Source organism: Anser brachyrhynchus (assembly GCF_964034855.1).
Source record: "Anser brachyrhynchus genome assembly, chromosome: 1".
Classification (NCBI taxonomy): Eukaryota; Metazoa; Chordata; class Aves; order Anseriformes; family Anatidae; genus Anser; species Anser brachyrhynchus.
This window is the reverse complement of record NC_137694.1, coordinates 82,940,523-82,966,821: the sequence shown is the minus strand read 5'-3', so window position 1 is coordinate 82,966,821 and position 26,299 is coordinate 82,940,523. Positions and strand designations below refer to the sequence as shown.

The window sequence follows — 26,299 nt, the reverse complement described above, 5'->3', positions numbered from 1 at the left end:
AAATCAAATCAGTACTGCAAAATAATCTAGCTTAACAGAGAGGAGTATTAATGAACACTGAACCATAACCCCACTCACTATGTTTTATTAAGCCTTTACTCTTTCTACCAGTGCTGTCAGTGAAAGTGCTGCCACCCACCAGCTGTACTTAAAGGGTCTTGAAAAGCTCTGCTAAGAGTACTTGTTCTGTTCAGGTCACCTGAAAGTCATTCTGTGCTGGGGAAGGAATACATGCAGATCTGGCACGTCTAAGAACAGGGAAAGATGCTGCACTAGGTGCCCAACTTAATTAAGCGATTCTGCCTCTTAAAGAATCAGTGTTAATTTCTCAGACAAGATCTTGGTGTATTTTTTTTTTCTTTTTCCTAGTGGAAAGCTAATGAGAAATAATGTTAACAACCTGAATGAATATTATAACAAATATTGAAACAGAAGACACCTAATTTATGTCAGTAGCAAGCATCCTCAGAGCCTGCAGTTCTCCAATTAAGGCAACGTCCAGGCCTCTATATTCTGATTTGGTGGTGAACAGAAACTTTGAGGTTTTCCCCCCTTTGGACTGAAGTGGTTGATGGAATATTTAATTAGATATCCCCCCCCCCCCTTTTTTTTAAATGCTCACCCAAGTTGTATCATTTTCCCCCATTATTTTATCTTACTCACTTTTCTAATGCACATTTACAGAACACCACCACCAGCCCGTACCTCACGAAGGCTGCTGATCCCACTCTCATCTAACCACTGAGCCACTGAGTTGCATTTGCTTATTGCTTTGAAGAGCTAGTAATCATCACACAGACATAGATCTTTAGAGATTTAAGTTAAGTGAGTCAGTGTGTTAATTATATGCTAAGAAGTACACACAAGAAATGGAAAGTAGTAGTTTATTGCTTTCCCAAGTTTCTCAGGTAATTAGAACAGCTTCTGGAGATAGATGGCACTGTCCCAGAATCTATCATCACAATGGGCTTCACTGTAAAATGCACAGAATTAATTTTTTAATGAAAATCCTCTACTGAGTGTCAGAGCCAAATTCACCTGATAAATGTCACTGAGCAACGTCATTACTGGCTCATCAACACAGGGTGTTTAAAGCAGATGGTAGAGCAATGCATCTTCAGCACTACAGCCTGTTAATATCAGCCACCTCCCATAAAAAAAATTAAAATTGGCCCCCTGTCAGTCAAACATGACAGTACTTTGGATTTCTCCCTCATGATATTCTTTAGCCTTGAGGCAGATATGACAGGCGCCTTATTAAATTCCAAAAATAAAATGTAGCAGAAGAAGGCAGTGCATTCCAATGAGACAGCAGACTTGTTAAAATGCAACATGCATAAAACTTACTTCATTTCATTTTAGCTATCATCAATTTCATCTTTTAAAAAAAGCAAATAGCAACTTTAGAAATGTGGTGTTTGTTGTATATAAGTTAAAACAACATGTCACGCCTTATATTTCAAAGTGGCTAAAAGTCTTCATAGGCGTTGCACAGATATTTTTGTTATTTTTCATGAAAATAAAAGCTGGGATTTCTCTTTGCTGTTCTTCTATTGAGTGCTTGTGTTCCATTAGTATTGGATCCCAATCTACACAGAAGGCATGGAGGCTAGCTATCCTGTTATACAAGAGCATCGCTAAATCGGGAGGATTTCTGCACAAACATGGGGACTGGTCTGTACATATCATGTTCTCCAACTATATAGGACAGCAAAAAAGAGATCATCTCATTAAAAAAAATGTTCTACGTTGAAGAAAAAGGCCATTGAGAAAACACAGTAATAGCACTCTTTTGTAAAGACACCAGTTAATGCTTTACTTTCACATTTAACTTCACTCAGTGATACACACACTTTGGGATATGGATCAGGATTATCAAGGCATATTAAAACAGCTTCCATGGAACCACACCAATTCAGACCTATAAATCACATAGGTTGCTTGAAATTCCCTAACATAAGGTGGAATCCTGGACAAAACCAGTGTTTACCCTGAAGTCTTACACATATTTGGTAACACGTGATGGTAAGGATTGCTCGTACCATCTCAGGTACAAGGTATAACGACAATAAACACCTGAGCAGGGGGACAGTTCCACAGGAAATTTAACATGTTTTCAAATAGTTCACATCATGGATTTGTTGAAACATTTGTAGGATTCAGGCTGAAGCTTTATATAGCTGGACCATCACCTGTGGGATTTTGTTTCATTCCATTCCCAGGGTTTATTAATGGTTACTACACTCCTCTGCAAATATCCAGAGAAAGCTCACACATGCCTAACTAAATCTCCCACATCGTCATTTACTGTATCTCAATATTCCATATCCCTCAAATGCCTCCCAAATGCAGGATACTCCTGCCAAGGTCTTATCTTCCTTCCTGCTTTAAAACTGGACACACAAAGGCCCTTAAGGAACATAGTCAGTGCTCTAGTTCATGACACACTTGATTTCTAAAGTCAAGCAAGGTTTAGATGGTCATAAATTTACCAGCTACTCATTCCCAGGCTGTTGTATGTATTGTACAAACAGCTTCTTCATATCTCTAACACACTACGCCCCCCTTTTTCTGCTGCTTTGCCTCCTAGACATTATCTCCTATGGCTTTGCAAAATACATGCCAAAATCTTCCTTCACTTTTGAAATAAAACGGGACTGATTTAAAACAAGCGCTTTCATTTTGACAACACATTTGCACAAACAAACTGTGTCAATGTTGATGTGGCAATAACAGAGCAAGACAACTGAGTTCTGCACTCCTCAGGAACTGCCCCTGAAATGTCAGTGATCGCAACTCCTGCCAACACACTCCAAAAATGAAACAGCAATGGCTTCATCTTTTTCAGCGCAAGTCTTTTATGTCTGCTCTCCATGTACAGTTGTTGGTTTCAACTGTTGACTACACCCTCATCTGAGTCCTATTTTAGGAACTGCAACCAAAGTGTTACCTGATGCATAGAATGACATTTTCAATTGCCAAAAGCATGCTCTAAAAGCAAAACAGAGCAGGAGGAGGGGGAAAAGGAATCTATTCCCACAAGGCCTAAATGTTGTTATCTCTATCTGCCAAACAAATGACATCTTGCTGCCACTTCGAAACATTTCTGCAGTGTCTTGTATGATGTTACTTTTATTTTTTCCTGAAAGGAATGCCGCTTCTTCCAAATTCTGTTTAACCTGTGCATGTTTAACACTCTGTGAGTCTGTGCCAATTGCAAACCACAAGCCAATACATACTCCACGACTAATACGTGCATACACATATCATGGAATCACAATAATTCCTGTTGAAAACCTTCTGGGGTCACCTGCTCAAATCCTCTTCTCGAAGCAGGGATAACTTCAAAGTTCAGGGTCATTTTGCTCACAACTCTTTCCAGATGGGTTTTGACTATCTCCAGTAATGGACACTTCACCACCTCTCTAGGCATTGCCACAAATCCCCTATCATTATGAAGAATTTTTCCTCTTATCTAGTTGAAACGCCCCTTGCTGCAACCTGTGGCTGTTGCCTCTAGCCCTTTTGCTGCACACCTCAGAGGAGAGTGTGAATGCCTTCTCTGTGGTCATCCACCAGGCAAAGACAACAGTTAGATTTCCCCCTTAGCCTTCTCTCAAGGATAAGCATTTGTGGGCAATAACCTTATCCCATCTTCTAACCACCAGCTTCCTCGCTATGCTCTTGCTGTGTAGCCTAGTACATGCTTAGGCTTCACTGAATCAGGAGCCCAGCACGTGCACACACATGCACACAATGATAAAGCAAAAGCATAAACAGGATCTAAAAAGGAACTTAAATAAAAAGATATGTTTAAAATATTAAGTAAAACCACTCTATAAATTACCCTGCCACATACGGCAGAGCTTTGCAAAGTGTCTGTGTTTATCATAAGACCTCCTGGCAATAAAGGAATGAAGCTTAGCAATACACAAAGGCTTTAGATTATTACATCTGTACTTAAAAAAGCGTAGTTGAAAACTGCATTCAGATCTGAGCAAGTAAGTGATCTAAACACACAGTCTCTTCCCAGCAATACTATTACTTGGCTATTAACACTTGTATTAGGGCCAAAAAGAACCCTTCAATAAAAATACAGATACATATTCAACATATGCAAGCATGAATAATACCACAGTTATCTCATCAGGTTGAGCGGTATTTTGGAGGACTTACCTACCTATCAGGTTGAAGGACCACCCGCAAAGGAACTTGGGGGATCTGACTGATCTAAAACACTCTGCTTTGTTGGTGTCTGGTATCACAAGCTGAAAAGTCACCCATACCCCATACCTGCTTTGCAACCACAGTGAGTCTCCAAGTACCAAAGCAACACTAACTTGTCAGTTAGGAGCCACAATAATGCATATTCCTTTCTACTCCATAAATCTTCTTTCAAGCTGTCCCTCGAAAAAGCCCTCTGCATTTCTGTTTTGCCATCACAACACGTTGGTTTTCAGCAAGTTGAAAGATTTTTTTGTTGTTGTTGTTTCTCAGCATTAAAGTACCTGGTTTTAATTAGCTGTCACATCAGCATTGTCTTTGCATGCTTTTATGCACTCACAACACACCACATGCAAGCTTTTTTCTTTTCTTCTTCTTTCTTTCCTTTTTTTTTTTTTTTTTAACAGATAATAAGTGGGATGGATTTGTCTAATGGGAAAAAAGAAAGGCACAAGTTTGACATAAATTGTCACAGAAATCATTTGACATTCACCTTTTTTAGTGGAAAAGGACAAAAGCTAAAATCATTAGGCTCCTGTATGTACGAATACAAGCAAAAGAACATTTTAAACGTAAAGATCCATTGTTACTGAGGGAGTGAAATACTAATAAGGTGCCATATCTTAAGTGCAGAACTAGCAGTACCCAAAAGCTGTTAAGCCTCTGACTGTTCTCGGAACTACAATTATCAGCATCCTGAACAGACAGATGTGTGAGCTGAGACATCAAACTGGGACGAGTTTCTCCCTTCCTTTTTCTCCTCAATTGCTTACAATCTTCAAAAACCATACAAGCTGCATGTAGCATTTGTCTATTTGATTTTTCCAAAATATAATAAAAACTATAGTTTACAACCTGATGGCTTACATCTATGTTGACAGTACAATATTGTTTATACCCAAGTTCATGCCCACCAGGTAGGGTAGGAGACAGAAATTCCTATTTATAAAGACAGACATAGCGAAGGCAATTTATCCCAAATTCATCCCAAAGCTAAGAATTGAAATTACACCTCTTGAAAATACCCCAGAATCTTAATCCCAAGATCCTTATTCTTTTCTAAATGGATTCTCCAGCTATTAAACATTCCAGCATCTAACTGGATTACCACATCAGCAATCAATCACATTTATAGGGTATTAAATTTACTTGGAAACTCGGTGGCTGACTTCAATCTAGAGGGACGAGATCAAATTAAGATTCCTACTACATTGCGCACAGCACTATTTTATTTTTTTGTAGGAAGGAATTGCCAAATTGCATTTGATTTCTTGTTTTGACATGTTATTTGGCATATTAATAAACTAGAAACATTATGCTGCTTAAAGTCATGATCTCATTTCCCCAAAATTTATCTGGAAGAACTTTCTGAGAAGGAAATAGGAGATTCTTGTTCACTGACTAAATGCTGTTAAAGATACATTATGCAAAACAGGTAAAATTTTCAAACATGGGGAAAAACGTAATGTGTGAGTTTAAATCTTCAAACAAGCCATTACACCTTGTCTGAGTCAGAACAGGTAGGATAAGAAGAGCAGATGGACCACGCACAAGTGAATGCCCACTCAGCCTTTCTCCTGAAATGGCCAAAACACTGCAGGGACACAAACTGAAGAACCTGTGAGACTATTAGAAGCTATGGCATATGCTTTCACACAATTTTACTGCTGAGCACAGAAAGCAGTACAGCCCTCAGCTGCACTCTGGTCATCCCCAGTGGGCACAAGATGCTCTCAGTCCTTGTGGCACCCCAACCATCAAGCAGTCATCCTTTGTGCTTGAAACACCACGGGAAGGGAGATCTCCCTCCACTTTTCAGTTGCTGCTTCCAAGCCTGGACTAAGCACATTCTAGCCTCTCCTCTTTTGTTTCCAGTCAAGAGTAAAGCAAATACTTAGAAGAATGAAATCTTATCCTTCCTTTATTAAATATTGACCTAATTTTACATGAAACATGCATCCCAGTGAGCTAGTAAAACACACACATCAAAAAACAAACAAACAAACAAAACTATGTAACAGAATAGATGTGTATAATGACTGGACGTAATAGGAAAAGAATACAAATTAAGAGATTTAAAACATTCCCACCCTCTTAAAATAATATTAACACTCATAACCCAGGAACTCAAGGGTACCTAAAATAATCCAAAAATACAGAAGTGCACAGTGTCCATCTGTAATAACATCATATTATCCCCTTGTTTCCCAGGAGTGCCTTACATTATATACAATATTTGTTAAGACTTACCATAAGCTTTAAGAAAAATACTGTCTTTATATCAATATTTATTCCTTTAATGCTACAGAAAAAAAATATTTGCTCTTTCATATTCGTTTTATATAATATAAAAGTTGATGCCTTCACGAATCTTAGTTTCAATTAAGAATTACATTATTGATTGGTTAAACTTGTAGAACAGAACTGGAAGAAGCATTTCCCTTTTTTTTTTTTATTAAGTCCAAAACAAACATCCATAAATTTATTGAATAGATACAATTTCATTTTTTCAACTACCAACCCAAGAATAAAAAAAAAAAAAAACAGTATTTTATTTACCAACATACAACAAGGTCTCATAAAATATAAGCATCTTTCCCCACAGATATGTTACCTACACTGTTAAAATCTTTGAAAAACACTTTAAGATGAAAGAGCTATAAACTGGGGTGACTGTTTATAATGATGCTGACATCACCCATCTAAATATTTGGATAGTCTCTTCAAACCATTCTCAATTTTAAAACCTATAGGTTTAGAAGAGATGCTCAGTGTTGATATGAATTGAATCTTTACATACTATGTGCAAGTTGTCCACTGACTTTAGAAATAAATTCACTACATTTAATGACAGGGAGGATGCTTCATGGGCAAAGCACTCAGGTAGGTCACCATAAAAACTAGAGACAGAAATAAAAAGATTGCAAAAATGTAATTTAAAATACATTAAAACCACACACATCCTTTCTGTTTCCATGTCACACCATCATCTCATACTCTTCCTGGAAGAAACACATTTTTAGCTGGCAGGATAACCCCTACGTACATGCCTTGTTCATTTCAAGCAATGTTGTTAAGGAAAAAGGAACTTCCTATGGCTTCCTATATATTTAGTCTGACTTGCCTACTGTAAGGCTTTTAGTCATATACATATGATGTTATCCTGCAGGAATTGTTCAAGCAAGAAGGATCTCACTACCAGCAAACTAACGTAAGGGGTCCTTTTCTGCATTGCTCCTTATGATCCCAGACCGCTTTCTGCCAGGGCCCTAATTTCACTTCATTTCATCGTGAGCAACCCTAGGGGTTCCTGAGATGGTAACAATAACAGAGCCCCTGAGGGTAAAAAGGGAATGAGAGGGTCAGGTTTGATTTCAGCTGGCAACATTAGCTGTTGCTTCCCAATGAATTCTGACATGGTACCCGAATGAAAGATGAATGCTTTTCAAAGTAAGCACAGACAAAGCAATATTAAATATTTAATTTCCAGAGGCAAAGGGTGAAGTCCCAGAGCTCAAGGGAAGCTAATGGACCTCAAGCTAGATAAGCTGATTTTAAGCAGTAAATACCCATGCAGAATCCACAGAAAACTCAACAGTTTCATCAGAGGAAAAAAAAAAAAGGTTCTTCGCTAAGAAGTTCTATCCATATGCGGATATTTGAGATTATATGAAATTAACAGATATGAAAACGAGTCCCAGGACTGGCACAGTCCTCCTTTAGTCTCCCAAATCAGGGTGGATCAATGGTTAGCACTGAGCTTAGAGTAGTAACCTCAGCACCTGCTGGAGTATTATGCCAATGCCTTTCATTTCAAATAGGAGCAAAGCTTTTATATATACTTCGCAATTTTGAGACCAGAACCAGTTAGTTTCATTTAAAAGCCTCCACAGGAACAGTGCAAAGAGAATGTCAGTTCTCCTTTCTTCATCTATCTTTACCAGTGAATTTCCCTCAGAACTGGCGTTAGCTCCCCTTTTCTTTCCCCTTTAACACAGACTCAAAGATCTTTGTTTTCTTTATCTTAAAGATTAACGTATTTGGGCACTGCTAGGGTGATGGCAATGCCAAAGCCCATCAAGAGTTCAATTCAACAGAAACCTGTGATGTGCTTTCCACAGCGTACAACACCCACCATCCGCTGTGGAAACCTGAATCAGATTTCAACAGTTTTGTCAGGTCAAGTACCTGAATGAAACTGGAAACTCAATGTATATATAGGGGTGAATTGACAGTGAAAGGAGGGCCGGCTCTATATCAGACAAGGGCTGGCAGAAATTCTCCCAGAAGAAGCATGACAGAAATTCTAAGAAGAATAAACCCAACCATTGTTTAGATTCACTTTCCACAAACAAAATTGTAATAGCAAATTGCATACTTTCAGCCCTTGCTACACTGTCACCTCACCCCTATCCACTATTTCTTACTTTTCCCTAAGAAACTTCCAGATGAAAACTTCTGATTCAGAGCCTCAGGGTAAGCGAGGGCTTCAAACTCTCCCTGCCTTAGTCTCCTTTATGGGACTGCCTGCCTGCCTAGGCTTGTCCCATGGACACCAGCACAGCTGAGAAAGCACCCTGCCATCTCCAGATTAATCATGTGTGATATTCACAAAGTGAAGGCAGATGCTACTTTTATCCAGCTGAGGATTGTTGAGATAACCATTATTCATCATGTTTTGATATTTATACTTTATCAAATAATTATTTTCCTGTTATGACAGGAGCTAACTTATCATTTTCCATATGGCTAGAAAGGTGTTAGACCTTCACTAATTATAGATAAAGCTATATTAATGGCTGCTAAGCATCATCATCATCTGTGATGCTGAACCTATAAACCATGAAGTCTAGCCTTCCCTCTCACAGCAGGTGGACAAATAAAAGCTTCCAATACCCAAGTTTCCCTCCTGTTCCTTGCTGTCAGAGCCCAGACAGGTATTTCTCCAAAGCCCACTAACCCCAGTCCTTCTCAGGCCCAAGGGCACAATGTCATCCAAGGCAAGACACACATCCTCCAGGAAGCTGGTGTGCCAACATGTGTGCTCATCCTGCTCACCCGGCAGCTGGAACGGAGGCGAAGAGCTTCACAATGGGAGGCACAATGGAATTTACTGGCATTTAAAATTGTCCTTGGACAACAGCTGTCTGCCAGAGTGGAAATGGATTGTTCTACTAATAGGATGATCCTGTTTCTAAAAGTAACTGGTTTGCCAGATAACCAGCAAAAAGCAGTGCAAATAGCTTGCTGCTGTAGCAATGCATACTCCGCAAGACACAGTAGCTATCGTTAAGGTCTTCAGCAAAATAAAAGGGAGTGGGGCAATAAACAAATATAATTTTCACCGGTTATTCCTCATGCCCCAGACTGCTTCCCCTAAACACTACTTTGAATGCAGCATGGACCCGGGTGCTGAGCACAAACTCTGAACTGTTGTAACCTGGAAATGGCTCAGGAGTTTCACTGATGCTCACCCTGCCAGAAGATTCAGTGTTACCCATACCGGGATCTGGGAAATCGTTACTGCAGAATGTTTTATCTGCTACCTGCAGCAGACTTCAAGATTTTCCAGACAGCAACAGTAACTCAGGCAAGCAGGACTCCAAGGCTGGTGCTACATGCCTGGTGAATAGGCCAATATCCTACTCCGTGTGGTGTGACTGATGTGCCAGCGAAGGGTTGCTCGGAGGAGCCGGGTCCCCTTTCACTTACAGGGTGGATGCATGTATAGGAGTGGGAGGGAGGGGGAGATACAGCTTCTCTCCAAATTGGTCCTGTCTTTTGCACTACCAGCTGATCAGCAGAGGAGCCAGGTCAGCTCTGCTGACACAGAGAAACCATCCAGGCAAAAATAATTTCCCCAAATGCCTAATCTCAACTGCCATTGCTAGATTTGGCTTTATCACCTGTAAAGCAGTGCTAACATCTGAATGGCCCTTTTGTCTTCGCTCACCTCTGACTTTCAATTACTAGGATTAAAGAAGCTTCACTGTCCCCCATACAGTCACATCAAGATATGGTATTTTCCTAGTTAGAACAATACAAAATGAGTTTTCTCTTACAAGGAGTGAAAACGAAGAACAGAGCTCCCGAAAGTACTAAATATTTTTCATTATTAAATTCTTCTCTAGCCATTATCTTTGGGCCCAAATATAATATACCAAGTTTACAGAGTCTATATAAAGAGTCTACTTTATATGGTATATACTGCAGCAATAATTATTCCTCTCTCCCTCTTTCAAAACCTTTCCCATGACAGTTTCAAAGCACATGCTTTTAATATTTTTTAATCAGAATTATTGTAATTAATCTTTAGTTTCTGAAAGTAGTCAGACACAATGTAATGAAGCATACTTTTTTTTTTTTTTTTTGGCTGTTCTGTGTACTAGGGACTCCAGGCTTTTGTGACACTCACAGCCCCTGTAGTAAAATAAAACACCAAACATTCACCAGTAACAGATCTCAGGCAAACTACAACACAAGTGAACATAAGCTGCATAATTGCACATGAATGAGATGTTCATAAAATAGATTCAGATGCACTCCCTCCTCCCACCAGTACTTTATCCTAACATCTCTCCAGATGTTTACATTTATTCCACTACAGCAGCAAACATACATCCAGATTGCACCCCATTTAGCTGCAATGAAACCACCATCTCTGCTCAATATGATGCTCATGCTTGCTAGACATGATCTGCATTTTGGCATTTACATATGTAATTTTGACATATGTACAATAACACAGGAAAAAAAAAATCCACATGTGCCTTTGGGCATTCCTGGTAGTTAAGCATCAAAAATCCCCAAGCCTGACAGGTCACTTCAGGATTTAAATTCAGAAAGGAGTTTCTTATTTCAATAAAACTTATGCTTTTCATTGTGTTGTCTGGACAAGCACAGTTTGGACAGCCACAGTCCTGCTCAAGTATCGACCCAACATGTTTCAAGGAAATTAATAAGCCTGCTCTAAGACAATCTTTGGGCTTTGCTTTTGCATGACTAGTTCTTCCTCTTCTGTCTAAAACCCTGTTTCTATTCCAGAAATCCATTACCTGTAATTTATTCCTGGTAGGGCAAGGATAGTAGAATTCAAGTTTTTAGAACATCAGTTAGATTCCTCAAGCCTAACAGAAACATAAACTAATATAAAATTCATACACTCCAATCTTCCAGCACCTTCCAGCTTTGTACAGTCCCATACATCCAATTCTCTCTCTAATATCCTTTTAATATCATTTCCTTCTTTGTCTTTGGCAAGCCCTATAGCCTTCAACTTTGTCCTCAGAGAAATCTAGGTTAATATTACATTTGTGTAGCGGGTTCTACATTTTTTATTTTATTGGAAAAGCGGTCTAGCGTGAAAGAGTAAAGGCACAACCTTAGAATTACCTGAACCAGTGGAGAGAGATACTTCCAGTCACCAGGGGAAAATCACTTAATACAGTTCAGTCCTCTTATGAAACCACCTTTTATGCCGGACAAAGCAATTATTTCATTTGGCTAGCTCCTGCATCACACTACGAACCTAGAGGCTGAAGTGAGGTTAAACATTTGACCATCACTTTGAGCATCAGGTGGTAGCTAACCTACCAAATTTTTTTATTTTTTTTTAGGCCTTATAGGAAATAAGCAATATTAGTTAGTAAAAATTCATAACATACAAAATTTGCATTATTAAAAAATCATGTAAATTTATCAAAAGAGCAAACCACATCAGACTTATGACAAATTAAGAGAAAATCAACCTGAAACCTTAACTTACTTTTCCACAGTATGAACCCTTTGACAGACTGTTTTATTCTTCTTCACGTAAGTTTCTCCCCATCCCAGCCTTAAGAAAATACAGCAAAAAGAAATATTTACCTAGAGGCACAGCCTCTGTATTTCCATGGGAGGGTCAGCTATAATTGTACTTATAGAACTGCATTTTTCTTGAAACACACAACATCTAAAGCCATACATGCTTTTCCTTGGTTTGGAAATAAACAATAGTGAATTTATGGTTCAACTGATAGTTTCAGAAAACTGAAGGCCTAAATTTCTTCAGGGATAAGAAATAAATCAGTCTTCATGCTAGCTCAGGCCTATGTCCCTCGTGGGCGTAAACAAAAATGTTTAGGCAATTCTCACAGGTTTCCACAAACATCCTCCTTGTCAACACAAATTACACACAGTCTTTCAGAACAACAAATGTAGGTAAACTCAAAAGGCTGAAAGAATTGTTCACGCGCTTGTGGAAACTCTGGTATGAACACCAGACCCCATAAAAGCCTATGCAAAATGTTTTTTTCCCACTCCCTACCTGTTTTCCAAGTCACAAAAGATTATAATCCATTATTTGTTCATCTTCCCCAAATGTTTTATAAACACACAACCTCCGTTTTTGTGCTGTGGGCACTGCTTTAAATTGATCTGCTTCAGACACAAAAAGCTGCTTGTTATGGATTTATGTACTTAAGTGCTCACATGTGTGTGCATGGAAAGGGAGGGTGTTCATCCAAAGGAATAAGACAATACACAAAGGAAGCAAATACGGTTTATAAAGGAGACAAAAGGACTAAACACCACCCTCAGTATTTACACCCTGTGAAACAAAACTGAATATAACTTCTCTAAAACTCTCAAACTCTGCCGATGAAATGACACTGCTCAGTCTCTTTCCTGTAGGCTTCATTCCCTTTTGGTGTACAGTAAATACAGACTAGACAAGTAGACATGTAAGTAAAACTGAGAGGAAAGCTGTAGTCTCGGCTCCTTTGGAATTTATTCCATAAAAGTTAATTAGCTGAATTTGAAGAAACCAAATCTCACTAAAGACAGTACTTGTCCCCAGAGAGAAATGTTCCTGGGGAAGAGAGCTCCACTGTGCCCCTGCAGCCTCGTTCCTGCCATGGGGGCACCGGAATGGGTGTCTACTGTGTGTGAATTCATGGATAACTGCAGCCAGGCCACCCAATGCCACCAAAATCCCTTGTGGGCAACCCCTGGCTGGAATCAAGACGTCCCGCAGAAGGTGTGGGGAAAGGAAGATGGCAGCTCTCAGGTGACAGGCTCTGTGCTGAGCTGCAAGCACGGGCGCAGCCTTCGTTTCCAGCCCAGTGGGACCAGAGAGCCTGGCTGGCTGCACCGCGCCTCTCCTCCTTCTTGAGGAAAAGAGGGGGGAGAGGCTTCGGGGTTAGGGGGGACTACGGGTGCACCCCAGTGTGACCTCAGCAGTCAGCTGGGAGGCAGGGAGATTCTGAACCTGAAGATGAGGGCTATGGATTTTCTGCTACAATGCCCGGATGGTTTTGTTTTACAGGACCAGCCAACGCACTCAGACTAGGACACTTTCTTTAAGTGGATTTTTCAAAAATTTAGCAACATGTATTATAAGTTTAAATACATATATACATGTGTGTGTGTATATACATACACACAAATGCATGTACATACAGACACTAATTTTCAGTTCAAAGTGAATTTCACTTTTATGGCCCAGTGGTAATGCCTTCCGCATTCTTCCGCATCTGTAATTATGGGCTTATAAACACAAGTGTTGACCCAATCTTACCTTTTGTATGGTGAACATCTTGCTATAATAATGAAATGAGCACAACATAAAGACTTATCTGGATATTACAATTCTAGCGGTATACACTTAGCCTACAATGAAGGATTGAATTTAAATGTTTATAGCTTTCCAAACACTATTAGGCGCTTGCAAATGCTAATTCAGTTTCAATGAAAGAGTCATTTTTTTTTTTTAACAATATAGAATGCATTTTAATACACTATTACGCACAATAGGCCAACAGTGAATGGACTCATAATTGATTTAGAAGCACGTTCTACCATCCTGCTACCTCTATCTCTTTAGTAAATCATTTTTTAATCGGGCTAGTCTAAGCTGACCCATACAGAGCTTTATTTAATTTATTATGGAATTTATATACAAGGTTGACTGGTAATGCATGGTTACAGCCGTATTAAACAAATTGTACGTTGAATAACAAAGAAGAAAAAGAGAACAAGAATTCAAACAGCCTAAGCATATTGCTGAGGTTAAGACAGGTTCCAAATGAGCAGTGTTATTCAAATGCTTCAGAATGGGAAAGAGGAAAAGGGCTCTGACACCATTACTTTTTGTACAAAAAAAAAAAAAAAAAAAGATTGGGTTTGATGGGTTTGAATCAATTATTAAAGGAAAGATAAGGGAGAAAAATCTCCCAAAATGCATTAGTTGGCTCTTACTACTCCTAATGTAAAAGGAGGCTAATAATAATAAAATAAGAAAGATAGGCTGCATAATCACTCCAAAGTTCCTTTTTTTTTTTTTTCTGTGTGCCCAAGAAAATTACTGAAAATATTAATAAGGACAAAGGACTGAATCAACAACACTGACATCAAAGGTACTTTTCCAGTTACCTACTAATAGCAGGGATAAAGCTTACCAAAGACACAGAATAGGGGTCACCAATCTATAGTGCACTTATCAAATTATTTGCAGAATGTACAAGGTATCTAAATAGGTGCACATACTTACAACTGACATGCACAAATATATATTTATATACATCTACACTTTTTCCCCCAGCTTAAAAAAAAACACAAAAAAACCACTTTTGACCTGCCATCTTTTCCTTGCTGAAGCTGGGGAGCATCTGCTTAGGCATCCCCGAGTTTCTGCATGAACCTGCTGCAGAATGGCCACTGCCATTGTTGCCACATCCAAAGGACAGAAGAAAGTGCGTAGGAAAGAAACACAGAGAAACAAACCTTCCTCCTCTGTCCACACATCAGGTTCAGCATGAAAAAACAGGACAATGCATCTGCCACAGCTAAATATATATCCTCTGTGATTTCAGTGTGCACACAGAATTTTCAAACTCCTGATGCAAAAGCAAGCCTTAGAATTTTTATTCCTTTTTTTTTTTTCCCCACTCAGCTATGTAAAAAAACATTGTGTGGAAGACCTTACGAAAATAAACACAGAATATAGACACAAAAAAAAAAAAGCCCAAACTTTCCAACAACGAAGAAGAGCATCTGCTCTGCAAGCTACATGGCTTGAAAGATCTGTAATAGGAAGGAAGCCTTTCCCCAGTGACCACTGGCTTGAAACCACCTCCAGGTCATTATCGAGTTGCCATCATTCACAGCTGGTTTGGTAGTCAACTCGAAATAAGCTGGTACTTTCAGCCCAGGGTCCACATCATAAATTGGCAACTTTGATAGACTCTCGGCAGGGAGGTCAAGGATTGAATGGGCACACAGACTCATCTCGAAAGGTGATCTCTCTAGGTCAGGGTTCAGACATTTGTAAGAAGTGTGCCATGGCACCACCTTCTGCTGTACAACTTCAGCAGAAAAATGTGGGAATTCATCTTCGAATGCTGTCACAATCCGGCACCTTTCACAAGGATTAAGTGCCTATTAAAAAAAATACATCTATCAGCAGGAAGACAAGCCTTGTCCTTTTTAAATCTTATCTGTCATTATAGCAAGACTTCCCATTGTAGAGTTAAAAACAAACAAAAACAACAGAATGAGTGTAGTCAATCTTCTTTAGAAAAACAAATTGAAAAGCTTCTACACAATTGTAATTTTACAGATTCTGCAAGGCATCTCCCATAATTACAGCAGAGAAATCCATAAACATATCAAGTCGAGGCAAGATCAATTCTTATAACTCAAAATTGTCGCAGAGATAGCAAATGAGTGATTTCAGAAGACCCTTTAGAAACCACTTTCAACTTTTGCTTGTCCACAAGAAAAAAAAAAGCATCAATTCAAAAGACATTATTCATTTCATTTGACACAGGCTGTAATTTTCGCTGAAAGGGGTATGTTAACATGGCAGGTAAACTGCCACAGCTTGACTGTAAACCCAGAGCCTTTTTTGCATGTAATACAAATTGTGCGAAATGCCATCCCAAGAGGCTTCTGCTTCTTGACAGTCCAGCAGCAATTCGGTCATTAAACTACTTGAGCTGGCCGGCTGAGGATTGTCTCAGCGCAGCGCACGGCTTGCCACGCAAGCCATTTGCCACACGCTTGCAGCGCCTCTCAGCTGATGAGGAAGCACACGAGTGGAGCGTGGCTCTTTGCTGTCTGCCAGAGCAATCTCCAGGGGCCACTGGAGGCACAGAGATGCTAAGCCTGCTTCCCTCGACACCAAAAGCCAAACCACGTCTACAAAGACTTCAGGCTCTTGCAGTCCTCCCGACTGAAGGTCAGGAGGGAGTCCAAGTACCAGTACTTCCATCATGATATATTTTGCACAAGCTGCACGGTAAGGCCTACAGCTTGCCAAATTATCTCATTGCCTTCCCTTATCCCTAGGATCAAGATTGCATTGTAAAAGATTAATGTCATATCCTGTCTGGGGCCAAATAAATAAAAAGTATGAATAAGTGAAGCTACCTATTACAAATGTTACAATGAGACATCCTTTATACTCTTGACGCTTCCACAGATTGGAGTATATAAAAACTGCTACACACCCAATGTAGTTGCAAGCGTGAGCAGACTTTTCCAGTCCTCTCTAACAGAGAAGGTCAGCGATGTATTATGCTTGATGCTGTTTTGACAGCGTGGATTACCTAAACAACAGCTCATGCATATTTAAACAGAAAGAACAGAGTTGTCCAGGATCTGCAGCTTTAAGTGCTCAAAACACCAGATGTCTGCAGAGTGCAATGGACCTTCATATTTAGAATAAGGAAATAAATAGGGACTCAACTGACTTATCAATGAGATTGGTGCCAATTCTACAGTTGATTAAGTTTTGAGCAAAATACGCTTGAGTTCTGCAACACCCAGCTAAATAATGAAGAAGAAAAAAAAAAATAGAGAAGGAAAATCAATCAGTGAAAATAGCAAAATAACGCTGATGTAGTAAGTGGAACTACATTACAGAAATAGATGAACAATCCAGATTTTCTTGAATAAAAATTCTCCAAACCACACACAAAACAAAACAAACAAGCAAAAAAACCTGAGCCGTATAGAATTGGTAATGAGGCAGAGAGAGAAAAAACTAAGCCCAAGGATCTCAACAGAAGGGACAAAATATGAGTATCGACTATGTAATCCCAGCCACATGAATCCCTCCACAATTAATCCAATACCGTTTGCAAACTGCCACCCCTCCCTCTTGTCACAGAGGATGTTAGAAGACAGTAATAGACCCAGGCAAGCTCTGATAGCTTTCTGCAGCTCGCAGAGAAATTCCGTGAATATTTCTACAGAATCTGCAGGAACAGCTTACTACTACAGTGGCAACAGCTTAGAAGCACCCATCAAGGATCAAAATCTTTCATGCAAAAGACTGCACACATCTATAAAACATAAAGCCCACTTCTGGCTCCAATCTCTGTACATTTACCCAGCGGTGACATCTTCAAGATACACGAACATCTCTCAAGCATGCAACTCCTTAAAAGCATCCCTGGTAGGAAAATGCACGCTACTTAGAAGCCAGAGGTAGCCAAAGGTCCAGAATGAAGGAACCTTTGAAAAACAGACCTTTCATTTTGGGTAAAACAGTTCAGCATTTTCTAACAGGTTGGCAAACCACTTTTCCACAGTTGATATAAAAACAGAAAAAAAGTACAGGAAGGAGGTGAAATTCCTCAAAGCATAACTTAAAAGTTTTTGTCCCTGCCCCCTTTCTGTCAGGACACAGGCATAGGTAGGCTTTTGCTCTGAACGTGACTTGAGACATTTATTAATTGAAATATGTTAAGAACTTCCTCATCAGTCAAGTTACAGCGTTACTTATACTTCAACTGGCTTATGCCCCTTAGCCATTTAAAATAAAAATGCTGCTGTTTAAACAAGTATTCTCATTATAGATGTAATAAAACTCTGGAGCATTATCGAAAGTTATGCAATAATTTGTCTCTTAGGACAGATGAATGGCTAAGTTGGGTGCCCAGGACTTAAAATTCATTAATGTCTTAATAGTAAAACAGATATTAATCTCTTTTGATTAGCTTACCAAAATTAGCTGAGGCAAGTTAGAAAATGTTCTGAGACATTATTTGATTTCAAATGAATATATCTGAAGTATTACTCATCCAAAAAGCTATTATAAACAACAGGGAAAGGGGAAAATTATTTGAAAAATTACTTTGACATTGTCCTTTAATCATGCATTGTATTCAGGAAAATTATTCTAATGCATCACTTACATGAATAAGTGGTTGTGGTATATAATAGCATACACTCTAGAATACCATGCAGAATATCTGATGATACCATGCATTATACAAGAACTAAATTATATTTAAAATAACATGATGATGGAGTGAGATGCTTTTAAAACATAATGTATTTAAAGAAAAACAAAAGCCCTATAGGGTTAGGGTATTATGTACAGTAATTTAAAATACTAACCCATTTAAGGAATAACCACATTAAAAATACATCTGAACTATCATTTTATTACTACTTACTAATTCAAATATATTTTCTACTGACGCAGCTTTTGCCATGATGTCTGAAGGGAACAAAAATAAAAACTTTAGTCTTTTATCAGAATTCTCAACAACTGAAAAAACAGTGTAGATTTTTTGAAAACTTGCAGATGTATTCTATTATTAAACACCCTAAGCACAACAAGTGGAACAAATTCGTTTTTTGTATCTAATAACAGAATACAGAATAATAGAATTCTTTTACATTAACCAAAATTCAGAATTTTATGGTGACCAAAAATTCTTCACCATTTCTTTCTATTAGATTGTATGAGAATAAACAAGAGTTTATATCCTACGATGCTCAGATTGCAAAGAGACTGTTACAATGGGGATGTCAGGCGATGGAGAATCAGCTTCAATTGGCATTTTGCAGCTAAAAAATATTCTACCTTCTGTTCTTCATGTGAGATGTAAAAAGTCACTAGAAGCTGACAGGGTGCCCACCACGTATTGCTCATACAATTGTTATCAGTTAGGAAGTAGTTGCATGATACCGACCGGAATGACAAAACAGTGTAATTTATTTCTTTTCATGACTTGATACCGCGTGGCTTCTCAGTTCTCCAGTTCTCACTCAAAACTAAATATTTGATTATTTATCTACTGAATGGGGTACTAGATGCAAACCTTCAAGTCTCAAGCGAATGCCCCAACCCCAAAATGAACAGGACTGCCATAAGATGACATCGCTGCCTTGAAGCATTACATCTTACCAAGTTTGTTTTCAAACTTAACAAGTGTCAGATTTGTAATATATACAAATGTATGTATAAATAAAATAATAATAAAAAAATATATATCTGCCTTTTGACCTTCCTTTACAAGGATAGCTGGTGCTTTTCAACACCATTACAAACTTCTGTGCACTGCTAGAACGATGTACTGGCAAACATAGCAGGTATTTATTTTTAAATGCAACAGTAATTCCAGGTGACTGAGGATACTGACATAGGGCAGGGCACAAAGCAGCAAGGCCTGCGCCATTCAGAAGAAACATAAGACTGATTGCATGTTTAAACCCAAATTATAAGTAGCTTCAGTCTATTAATATTAATTAGGTTAGGACTAATAGGCTCTCATGAGCGGACTGTTTAGCAGGTCAGGGAGAACAAGAAGGCATTAAACAATGCACTGAAGAGGGAAGTTCCCAGGCATAAGGCCATACACCTCAATGTCCACATCGGATTGCTAAAAACCGGTCAGACTATTTGATTACTCAGACACTATGTGCAACACCAAAGTCATTTTAAATACAACAGTTCTGACAAAAGTGCCCCCGAGTGCAATCACAAACCAGTTCCAGCACGCCTGCAAACGTCCATCTGCCCTCAGTGAGACACGAGGAGCCCGAATGCGGCCGTTTCACAGCCCCACGCAGGGTGCAGGCGGAATCCCCAGGCTGCCTTCCTGAGTGCCTCCTCGTAGGAGGAAAGGAGAGGTCACTCCTCAGATGAACTCACTGCTCGGCCTGTCATCTGCTAACTAGCCGGGTGTTTGCTGCATGGTACATCTTGTACCATGGACGTGTATCCAATTAAGAACACTTATTGCACAAAGATCAAGTTCAAATTATTTCTGATTGGATGGTAACGTGTTCTGATCAATAGAAAACAGACTTCTGTGGCTGCACATTTAAAGAGCATGCACACAAAGAATATGTGGACTTTATTTGTAACCAAATATCTTGACGTAAGTATGCAATAACCTTGGTGTGCATTAAAAATCATTTTATTACTGCTTTATAAGCGGAGATAATTCAATCATTTTAATCACAAGGCATTTGCATGCATCTGAGCCTAACAGTATTTGGAAAAGCACACTGCATTCATATTCATTTCCTTATTTACATTGGCCACTAAAGACAACATGGATTCCTTCTGTGGATTAAATTTCTGTTCTGGTGCTATGTTATGCAACTCTTCCTGTTGCTCCTACTCAGGTCAAACCTGTGCAGAAGGACTGCCCAAAGCGCACCCGCCACTTAAGTCCCACTTGAAATCTCCAAATAGCATTCAAGTGGAAGTACAGCACAGCAGGGGCCAAGGGCGGGCCTTTTACAGAAGGATCAATTTCAACCATTGGCAAGAATAACAGGATTCCATCTTTAACAACATGGTTCATATTGCAAATCATTATTATTTTTTTTTTAATTTACCAGTGATTGTGATTGCTTTTGCCTCAGGATCCTCCAGATGATATTCTCCTTTTTTTTTTTCTTCAAAAAACAGTTTTCCTGAAGTACTGACTGTCTGCCTTTTGCAAACCACTTTAGAGATGTCTCAATTAAGACATTCAAAACTTGAGGTTTCCCCAAAAGATTAGACTATTCTGAGAACTTTGTCTGTGTAGCCTTGCTTCAAGATGATTCTTTTTAGTAAAGCATTAAGTCAGCCTGAAGACTTAATTTAAGAGTAACTCCAAAAGGAGGTACCTCTTGTAAAAAAAATTTAAAAATAGCCAGGTCTGAGACAGAACCCAGTAACATAGAAAATGGAAGGAAAAGAAAAAAGAAAAAAGGAAAAGAAAAAAAAAGCACACTTTTTTTTCTTTAATGTGAAAGAAACATTTTGTTTTATTCTTGTCTAAATGACTAAATTCTGCCCTGCACCTCTGCTTGCCTGCTTTCAAGTTACTTATCAATGCTTGGCATGGCTCAAGACCAGGAAGGATATGAAGGTGCAGGTGTTGGTCCTCAGGCTTATGTGCACAGACTTCCTCCCCTAAATATGTTATGCCGGCGCCAGCCAGCTAAATAATGCAAAGAGGCACACAAGTTTTGAAAATCTAATCTCTAGTGGGGGAAAAAACAGCAACACAAGAACAGTTGAACTTGCAAGACACCAAGGCTCTTGTTTCCTTACAGCTTCTAATTAACCACTGTCACTAATCAAAGCTGTGATGGAAGAACATATACTTGAAAAAGGCACCTTGTGTGACACAAAATTTCACCCAGTCCTGGCATGTTTCTGATCAATACGAACATGAAACACACTTGGAAGTCTTCTAAAAATCTGATGGGAACATTTATCACCCTTGCACCTCGGAGGGATCATGTGCTAAAGATGGTAGGACTCCGAATTTCCACACCTGCAAAATACACTGTTCATTGCAGAGCCTAAACATGCCGCTGCCAAACATGCTTCCTTGCTCTGTGCGACTCTTAACAAAATTTCCTGTGTGACACCAAGATTTTGGCTCCAGCAGCCACACTGTATGCATACTGGAGAGTTGCAAGCACGTACTGACCTTTCATTCTTCACAGCCACGTCAAGATGCACATAAACTTTACAAGATGCATGACCTTGGGCATACATCCAGATACTGAATGCTAAGGTCATAAAAAGACACAGTTTGAAAGATAACAATTTTAACACAACCAATATCTACCTGCTGAACATCTAAAAACATAATTAAAACACTTGTTATGACACAATGTTTGCTGACACAATGGAAAATTATTACATCCTTTCACTCACTGAGCGAGGAATTGCTGCTTTCCATTACCGCCTTTTGTTCTACTGCAGACACGCCAGAAATGATTAAAACACAACAAATTTGCATGACATATTAACGTGTTTTGTGCAGATGGGACTTCTCAAAATTCAGGCATCATCACGCTGATGATACATGGGACAAAAGGTAATTTTAATTTTTCCCTGTTTCTTTGGTGCTAAATTGGTTAGGTCCCTGAGAAGTGAGTTTCTGAGGAAATCTAGCTGTTCCAAATATCATATAATGTGATGCATGTATACAGCCAGAAGGAAATCTGCCATTTCCTCTAGAGCCACTATCTCTAATACACTCAACAAAGCATCTCTCTGTCTACACCCCAACGACAGGAAAAATGTTTCCTCTAATATGAAGATTATGAAGACCATGCAAAGCAACAACTGCTGGCATGAGGTCCTGGCACATCCCCACCTTCATGCCCACTAATCTGACTAATTACACTACATAGCAGTCACGTTTTCTTTCCTGGAAAGGTTGTTTCAGCTGAACAAAGTGGCTGATGTGTCCTCAATACTTTGCAACACTCATAGTTGGGGCGAAAGTCCTGCATATGCAAGGGAATTAAAGCTGTGGTTCCATTACAAAGAACACGTGACAGATGCTACAGTTAAAAAGTTATTTCCTTTACCACAAAATACTGTTCTTTTACAAGAAAAGAACATAATGTGTGTTAAAAGAAGTTCTCTAACGTCCAACACTTCCAATGCACTGAACAGCACTTCGAGATCACTTTAGTGGTTCTTCTCACCTCTCTTCCTGCTAAAAGATGTAGGCTGGTTAAAGTTGAAACCTGCTATACAGCTCCAGTTTTCTTACTCTGGTGGTACTACCTGCATCATGGTTCTCTAAGTGATTTCAGTCCAATTAAGTCACCCTAGCAAAGACCTAAACCATTCAAGCTAATGCAGCTCATTTTGCCTCAGATATGTTGGCACCTGATCACAGAAACAGTTCCACCAGTTCTCCAAGTGAACAGAGACCCCCCCCCCCATCAGCAAAACCGGGGAGCAGCTGGGGCAACCTGCTGGGGGCACTGCAGCAGGAATGTCCGTATGGTGAAGCCCCAAGGCCTGCCACAGCCTCTAAGCGTCACTGGGGTGCTGCAAAATCTCTCTTCCCTCCTCCACAAAAAATGGGTCCAACAGCATCGCAGAACCAGACACAGTTCATTTATACAAGCATGCAATATCCCTTGTGCTTATACAATCTCTATTCATCCATACAAAAACAAGATCAGAGGATTGCAGAGGGCCAAAGGAAAAGCCCCTGTGTGTCTGTAAAGGACACAGAAACTAAGAAACACAGAAACTAAGGCACAGAAAGCTCAGGCTTGTTAATAGAGGTTATAATGCTTCAAATAAATAACATTTAACCCAACTTCACTTACAAATTTAATCTAAACGTGTTCCTAAACAAACACAGCATTAAAGAAATAAAGAGTTCTGGCACCACAGTCATCGCTTCTTTACTGTTTCAAGCAGCAATGCCTACCAAGTGATTCAATACAGACTCCAGAACAGCAAAATATTTGAGCACATACTTAACTTCAAGTACATCAGGGTGTAATTTGACCTTAAGTTTTCTTTGCCTGAAATGCCAGTTCACAAAGTCCCCATTACACCTTCCCCCAGCAATGTCCTCCTGTCACCTGGCCTGCAGTTCCCTGCCCCACCCCCCCCCAGTTTTGCCAGTGGACTTCTTTGGGGACGTGGTGAAGCTGTGCTCTGAACTGCTGAAATCAGCCAGCAAAAAGCAAGCAACCAACCAGAAAAGCCCCCAGTACTCTCTTCTAGCCATCAGCAACAGGGGCCTTTTAAAGCAGCTTTACCCCTATGGAAACAGTACAGCCTCTATGTATTGTGAATGCAGCTCCGAGCCTTCACAATGTTAACCTCCCCTTAAATGCTTTGCTTCTTTGTTTTTAAAGGCCATGCTGGACTGAGACCACAGCACTGTATCTCACCCATTTTATTATACACACGCCAAACTCACTCTAGAATTAGCCTTGAAGTCTTTGTTGTTGCAGAGTCACAGATAAATTGATAAGCTTTACTTTCATCATATATGAAGTCAATCACCCTTTTACATAGGTAATGCAGGGCAGCTGAAGACTGCAACAAGCATGACAATGGATCAGTCTTGAGGCTCCCTCATTTATAACTTCCTAAACCCTGACTCCTTTAAGAAAAAGCTTAGCTCTGCTTATCTGATCAACTAGCAGTACCCCAGACTTCATTAGATAACTAAGCTCACTCCTTCCCAGCAACTGAAGTTAATGTTTAAAACACTCCTGAAATCCTCAGCCCTCAACAAAAGATCATTTCAATTCATTATACATTACTGCAAGTGCAAAAAGGATTTTATCACATCAGTTTTGTAGTGTCTGTTTGCATTAAAACACTGTGGAGAATGGATATTTCCATTTTTAGAAGGAAAATCTTTCCTCAGAGTATTTTTCTTAATGACACTAAGGGCAAATACACATTAGCAAGGCTTTTGCCCTCTTCAGCCCCATATAACCTCCCCTGCAGGTTCACCAGAAAATATGCTACAAACCACCTAGTACAGTACTTCTGCTCTAGCAAGATGGACATGTAATCAAGAGAAGCAATCTGGTATAAACTGCTACAAGGTAGAAATGCTGTATATGCTGAAAATGCATTCATTCCAGTTCACTATATGCAGTCAAAACTAGAAGGAAAATCCAGATGATCAGTAATTTCACAGTTGGTTGATTTCTCTCCTCTTTGATATTATTTGTAAAATCTTTCCTCAGCTTCTGCATGTGTGAGCAAAGCAATATTTCATTCATTTCCTTGTGAGGAGGAAAAATTAAAATAGCTCACTTTATTAAAGATGCTGAATAGACAAGAAATACATATAACATTCTCTGCATTAAATTACCAAGATGCCATAAACTATGTTAAAAAACAATCTACAATGCTAGAACAATATGAACAAAGACACTAAAACTAAGAAAGTGGTTTGTTTTTTTTTTTAAAAAAAGCAAACAACTGTATGAACACAGATATTCTTTGTTCTGGACTACAGTGTAGCTGGATTTGACAGAGGAAAATGAAATAAATCCTGGAAAATCTGGGAATGTCATTATGTGGCTTATCAGAACATCTGTTATGCCAACAAGTATTTCCATACAAAATGCTTGGGATTCTGAAAAGATATGGATTGATGAAATGATGGCCAACAACAAAATAGTTTTACCTTTTTTATTCAAATGTTAAATTCACTGAATGGCCACCACACAAAACTAAACAATCCAAGGAAGTACAGAAGAATGTGCTTTTATTTTTTAAAAACGTGAATCGTCCCTTAACTAATTGAATTATCTTGCTTTTTTCTAGGTAAAAAACACAAATACTTTAAAGTCTTCACGGAGGGCATTTTCATTCTACATTTCTTCAGATCTGTGAAGTTACTCACCACAACAGCAGCATGCGTAAAGGCTCTGAAACTTCTGGGTTAGCAGAAAAAGTTTACAGCCTAGATGAATTCAGTGGGTGTTGGCTGCCTAAGTCCCTCTTATCCTTTCACAAATTTGACGCTTAGGCTGAGTCTACATTCATGTCTTAGTTTACAGCTGTAGAGAGTGCATTTGTGAAGCAAATTCCCTGATGGCTCCTACACAGCATGCACTGATGCCAGTCACAAAGTGGTTTTGGTGCTCCTGAATTAGCTTCCTTTCAGTGAGGTTGTCTGAGTGGAAGCAAGTCTGCAGCAGGGAAATTCCTCTCACCCCTGTTCCAATCAGCAGCTGCCCCAGTTTTTGCAGAATCCCAGCCTTGGTTTTTTTTTTTTTTTTTTTTTTTGGCTTTTTTGTTGTTGTTTGTTCTGTTTCATGTTTTGTTTTCCTTTTTCTTCTAGTAAGCCACTTCATCAATGTATTATGCGAAAATGAATGGCCCAGTCTGGCACTCTCAGCAGTTCTCCCCAGCATAAAGCGGTTACTCCTGTAGCATAAACAGCTTTCTAAGAAAGCATGACCTGGAAGCTGAACTTGTTCATAAGAGGACTAAAATAATGCTCTAAAAGAGCAACAGTTTCACATTCTGAAAAGTTGCCACTAGGCATCATTTGCA

The 26,299-nt window shown here is 39.2% G+C and overlaps 1 protein-coding gene across 32 annotated transcripts in view; it reads right to left on the bottom strand.

Annotated features, from left to right (window-relative positions):
- The window catches only part of ROBO2 (roundabout guidance receptor 2), a 931,286-nt gene that overhangs the window by 306,710 nt on the left and 598,277 nt on the right, over positions 1-26,299 (bottom strand). Inside the window, exon 1 of one of the 32 annotated variants that reach the window (XM_080591509.1) lies at positions 25,644-25,784. The exons of the other annotated variants lie outside the window; for them this stretch is intronic. The gene's annotated coding sequence lies outside the window, so the exon portion shown is untranslated. Of the gene's footprint in view, positions 1-25,643; positions 25,785-26,299 lie in introns of those variants that run through there. 32 annotated transcript variants of the gene reach the window in all.